The sequence below is a fragment of the Varanus komodoensis genome, unplaced genomic scaffold (genome assembly GCF_004798865.1).
Source record: "Varanus komodoensis strain SLA01 unplaced genomic scaffold, ASM479886v1 scaffold71, whole genome shotgun sequence".
NCBI classification, from domain to species: Eukaryota; Metazoa; Chordata; class Lepidosauria; order Squamata; family Varanidae; genus Varanus; species Varanus komodoensis.
In genome coordinates, this window is record NW_025336360.1 from 2,011,118 (window position 1) to 2,017,046 (window position 5,929).

Here is a 5,929-nt window from a genome sequence, read left to right on the forward strand (position 1 = left end):
TTTTTCCTACAATGGACATAAGGCTAACCGGTCTGTAATTCCCCATGGCCCTTCTACTACCCTTTTTGAAAATTGGGACCACTGATGCCACCCTCCAGTCCTCTGGAACTTCACCCGTTCTCCATGAGGTCTCAAAAATGGAGGCCAGCGGGCGTGAGAGAACCCCTGCCAACTCTTTAAGTATTCTCGGGTGTAACCCATCAGGGCCTGGCACCTTTGTAATGTCCAATGCCCTGAGAAGCCCCTCGACTTCAGGGGGAGGGGGTGACTCTAATCTGTGCCCCTAAGTCCCTGGCCTCATCTAATCTCCTATGCGGATATCCCCCTCTCCTGCTTTGGGGAGAACACAGAGGCAAAATAGTCATTTAGCATCTGTGCCTGTTCCCTCATATCAGTCACTGGATCTCCTTCCTCCTTATTTAGTGGTCCCACCACTTGTCTCCCCTTCCTCTTCCTATTTACATGCTGAAAGAAGCCCTTTTTGTTGCTCTTGATATTCTTGGCAAGTCTCAGCTCGTAATCAGCCTTAGCCTTGCAAAGAATCCTTCTGCAACGGGCCTCCTCCTCCCGGTATATCCTTTTGTCTATTTCCCCCAGTACCCACTTCCTATGGAGGGTCCTCTTTCATCTAATCCCTCTAACCACCTCCTTTCGCATGCATGGCGGCACTCTCCTCCACCTCCCCACCTTACTGACTAGAGGTATCGTCAAGGCTTGCACCTCCAAAACCTCCCTTTTGAGTGCTATCCACCCCTCCTCAACTCACCTGCCTTCCAGTAACCTATCCCAGGAGACTTTCCCCAGTCTGGCCTTCAGTTGGCCAGAGTTGGCCCTCTTGAAGTCCCAGCTTCTAGTGCTCGACCTGCTGCCCGTCCGCAGTCCCCTGATCTCAAAGCAAAGGATGGAGTGATCACTCGCATCCAGAGCTCCCCTAATCTGTACTTCATCTATCAGCTCCTCCCTATTGGTCAAGACCAAGTCAAGGATGTTTCCCCCCCTCGTCGCCTCTCAGACCCTCTGTGTGAAAAACGCTCCCTCAATAGCTTCTAGGAAGCGATGTGACCTGGCTGTCACCGCTGAGTGAGTCTCCCAAGTAATATCCGGGAGACTGAAATCTCCCATAATTACTGTGTCTCTCCCCCAAGATACCCTTAGAATCTGGTCTGTTAACCAGGAGGACAATAACATACCCCCACTGTCAGGTCTCTTTCCCTGTCAAGACCCCTAAGTTTCGCCCAGACTTCCTCTGCCAAATCCCCATCTGTGCTGCATTCTATCTCACTGCATCCTATCCCTTCCCTGACGTATAAAGCCATGCCCCCACCTCTCTTTCCCTTCCTGTCCTTTCTAAAAAGGTGATACCCTTCTATGTTCACATTCCAGACTTGCCTTTCATCCCACCAGGTTTCTATGATTCCCACCAGATCATACCCTCCCATTCCCAGGAGAGCTTCAAGCTCTTCCTGCTTATTACCCATGCTCCTAGCATTGGTGTACATGCACCTCAACTCCTTCCCACCGCTTCCTTTCCTTGGAGTCCCCAGCCTCCTCCTTCCTTCCATCCTCCCTAATACCCGGCCCCTCTCTGAAGGAGTCCTGTCAGTCCCTGCAGTATCTCGAAAACCCTGCTCCCAGAGCCCTGATCCTCCCCCCACACTTGTCCAGTGCAGACACGTTCCTGGGGGGCCTGAACCTCCCCCCCCCCCCGGCTCAGTTTAGTCTTCCGGACGAAGCTCGCTAGAGCATCTCCAAAGGACCTTTTCCCCATCCTCGTGAGGTGCAACCCGTCCCTTGCCAGAAGTCCATTGGCAAGAAACCGGGTGCCATGGTCGAGGAACCCGAAGCGTTCCTTCTGGCACCACACCCTAAGCCAGTCGTTCACCTCGGAGGCCCTCCTGTCCCTGCCTGGCCCAAATCCCCAGACAGGTAAGATTGACGAGGAGGCCACTTGGGCCTTCAGCTCCCTGAGTTTCTTCCCCAAGGCCTCAAAGTCCCTGGTGGTCCCAACCACACCCTGCCTGGCCACATCGTTTGTGCCCACATGGATCACCAGGAGCGGCTGGTGACCCCCGGAGCGAACAAGACGCTCTGCTCTGTCCTTCACATGCTGGATGCGTGCGCCCGGCAGGCAGCAAACCTCCCTTGTCTCCAGGTTGGGGCAGCACACCACCGGCTCAGTGCCCCTCAGCAGGGAGTCCCCAACAACAATCACCCGCCGCCGTGTCTTCCCGGTGGTGGTGGGCGGCCGTGTCCTGGCCCTCGCCTCTCCTGCAGCGGCCCCCTTGCTGCCTGAAGTCCCGGGCTGGGGGTCCTGCTGGTCCCCCGAGGCCTCATCAGTCCCAGCCTCCCCAAGTGGAGAGAACCTGTTTCCCAGCTCCAGATTGGTGCCAGGAGAAGGAGGAGGCCGTGCTGGCATCCCCCTCCTGTGGGTGACATGCCTCCATGTCTCCCCGGCTGCTCCTCCCGTGTTCTCTCCCTCAACCCTCTGTCCAGAGGGGGGCTGCTCCCGGGGGGCCTGGAGAGCTCTCTCGGCCCTCAGCCCCTCACCTCCTCTTCTAGCAGGGTCACCATCTTGCACCGAGGGCAAGCGCATCCCTGCCTCTCCTGGGGGAGAAGGGCGAACATGTCGCAGCTCTCGCAGCGGCAGCAACACCCGTGACTCCCGCCAAGGCCATCTCCTGGCCTGCCATTGGGATCCCTTCCGAGACCCTACCTTGGTCCCCTGCCTTGTCTGTCCTGCACTTCCCCTCACTCGCCCAGTTCTCCCAGACGAAAACCCACTCGCACACACACGCAAGGATAAAATAAACTTAAATTTAAATTGGAAGAAAAACACAGCACAGCACAGCACAAACAAAACAAGCAAACAATCAAACCTGTGTCAGGGAAGGGAGTCTCCGGGCAGCCATGGCCACAGCCAAGGGATGCAGCCAAGGGACGACGCCCCGCCCCCTGCTCCCTCCTGGCCCCTCCCACCTCTCTGGCCCCGCCCCCTTCCTCTCGGCTGCTCCTGGCCCTCTGCTCCCCTCCCAGCCCCTGCCTTGCCTTCGCCGGTCCCCTGGCCACTCAGCCCTCTCCCAGCCTGTGCCTCTGCTGCTCGGCTGCTCTGCCAAGAGGCCAGAGCCAAAAGGGCTGGCAGTGGCTGGATACATCCTGTCAAAAGCAAGTAAGTGTCAAAAACTGCTTTAAAGGGGCTCATCGAGCAGCAACAATGCCTTGTGCTCAGCAAAGGGGATGGGATACCCTTTCCCAAGCAGCTGGAGTCCCGAGGGAAAGCACAAAATGGGCATGACCCTGAGAACTGTCGGCGATCCCCCACCACAAAAAAAGCAAACAAGTCAGCCATGAGGCTCTCGGCACGAAGGGAACGTAAATCTCAGCACTGCCTTTTCACAAGCAAAGGCCACGTGTCCCTTTGCTCTCTTTTGACAGCTTACCTTTTGGCAGTGGTCAGAAGAAATCGGTCAGGAGCTGCGGTTCCTCCTTCGCACAGACCTTTTCCTTGCAGTGTTCTTTACAGACCAAAAGCACAAAACTCTCAGGACAGATCTCTGAGCTTGCTTTTCATGATGCTTCTAATGTTGTTTGCATTTTTAGATTGCATTGAATGTGTTGCAAACTGGCCTGAGTGGACCAGCTTCTGTGGGCAGTATAGAAATGTATTAATTAAACAGAGGAGGAAACACAAATGTGGCATCAACCCATGCTGCCGGACGCAGAGAGCCCTGCACAGACGGGGCCTGCCAGCTCCCTCCATGCAGAGGTGACTGGCTAAGCCAGCGTGGGCAGCATTCAAGAGCGCGGGACGGAGAGGCGGCCGATCCAGGGTCCAGCCCCCACTCAGCCAGGGAGCTCCCTGGGAGACGCTGAGCCCAACCAGCCTCCCGGCGTTGTTGTGAGAAAGGGAACGGAGAGGAGGAGGAGGAGGAGTGTCACGCAAGTTCCTCGGAGTGAAACAAGGTGGGACAGAAATGCAATAAATGAGCCATGTTGGGAACAGGCAGTAGCTTCAGGCAGCTGAGCTGGGACAGGATGACCCTCCAAATTCACCGGGTTTGCGAAGCAGCGCCCCGAGACCCGTCCTGCATCGGGGCTTCCCATGGTGCACTGGAAGTGGTGTTGGGGGACGGCAGAGAAAATCGGCCAGCAACACCCACCTGCGGATCACAACCCCAAAAGGGGCAGAAATGGACAGGTTGGTGGAATGCCTCAAAATTTGCACAAGCTCCAGGAGAATGTTCTGGGGGGCTTAGGGGGCCAGCCTGGACCCCCTGCCCCCAAATTAAAGGGGCCACTCACTCTGCCTAAAGTACACCCCTCCTGGGTTAGAGCCAGGATCCTTCTTCTGTGACAGAAAGGGCTTGGCTCGGCCTGCCACATCATCTCCGGGAGCTTGTGGAATTGGGAGGTAGGGAAGGCCGCCCCTCTCACACACGCATCCATTGACTTCCAGCCCCTGCTCTCTGCACAGTCGGTGTTTGTGTGTTCTTGTTTTTTCCAAATGCCCCCTAGAAAGCAGCCCTGCCTTTACACCCAGAGTGTGTTGTGTGTGCTGCGTAGAAGTATAAAATCAAAGGAGAGCTGGAAGGGGCCCGCAAGGCCCTTGGCCCGATTTGTGCGGGACTCAGAGCTCAAGCTCTGGTCATACGCGTCACGCATATGGAGGTGTCGCCAGCCACTGGTGTCTCTGGCCAGGTTTGAGTGTAGGAACTTGTATCCCCGTCAAATGGGTCATCTCTGAAGAGCCACAAGACAGTTGTTCTGGCTTCCACACTTACACTGTGGGTGAATAATTACACCTATCTGGGCACACGTCTCCTGCGGAGGAAACCTGCCATCTATTGCATTAAAAGTGGGATTGCAAAAGCAAGTTTGAAGCAACCAGGCCTCCCCTTCCTCAACAATAATGCCCTAAACCTAAATCCATACTCAAGCACACCTCTGAAGGATCGTGGCCAATGCCACGGAGTTAGAGGCGGCGGGTGTCTCCTAGGTCAGTGGTGCTCCTGAACCATTGCAGCTTTTCTTTTGAGCTCTAGAGAAGCTACCCTCTTTGGATGGCTCTCAGCAGCCTTTTTTGTATGTACACCACTCTGGAAATCTTTTTGGCTAAGTGAGATGCATATAATTTTAATAAATACTTCCAGTATTTCTTACCTAGTAGAGGCCCACAAGTAGAATCTTAAAATCTTATAAACCCTGGGAAATCTCAAGTGTACCTTCACTTAGAACTAGGAAAATGCAAAATGCTCTTTAATTAATTGCTTTTATATCCCACTTTTTCTCCTCTTACACGGAAGCCAAAGCAGCTTTCGCAGGTCTCCTTTTCTCCATTGGGACCTCACAACCCTCCTGCGAGGTGGGTGAGGCCGAGAGTCAGTGAGAGCCCAGCAACAGGCGGTGTGCCCATGGACCCTGTTTGCTGGGGAACATGGACTGGAGGGTGGCATGGTACTCATGCCTTCTGCTTGTGGGAGCCAGTTGGCCAGTCTGTGCATGTACAGCCAGACGAGGGAAGGCTCTCTGAATCCAGCACAGCTCTTCCTCTGCTTTTGCAAGCGGCCCAGGACACTCCAGGACCGAGTGGAGACTTGGATCTCGTGTCCCCACCAGCACTCTGCTCTCTGCACCATACGGTATTCCCACAAAGTATTTCGCGGTCATCTTGGAATATGTGCTTTAATTCCCCTCTACCAAGAGGAAGCTTTGTTTACAATATTGTGAATGGGAAGAGTCCATGGTGCCACAACCCCAGGCAAGTGTGAGCTTACAGTCCCGTAACAGCTCAGGTCTTGCCCTGTTTATTCACTAGTGAGGCTTGCGGATGTCACCGAGGGCTCCTTCCAAGAAAACATGCCTTCGAATGCCACGAGAAGGGTCGAGAAGGCCAGCTGACAAAGAGGGTTGTCGCATTAGTGCTTAACTTAAA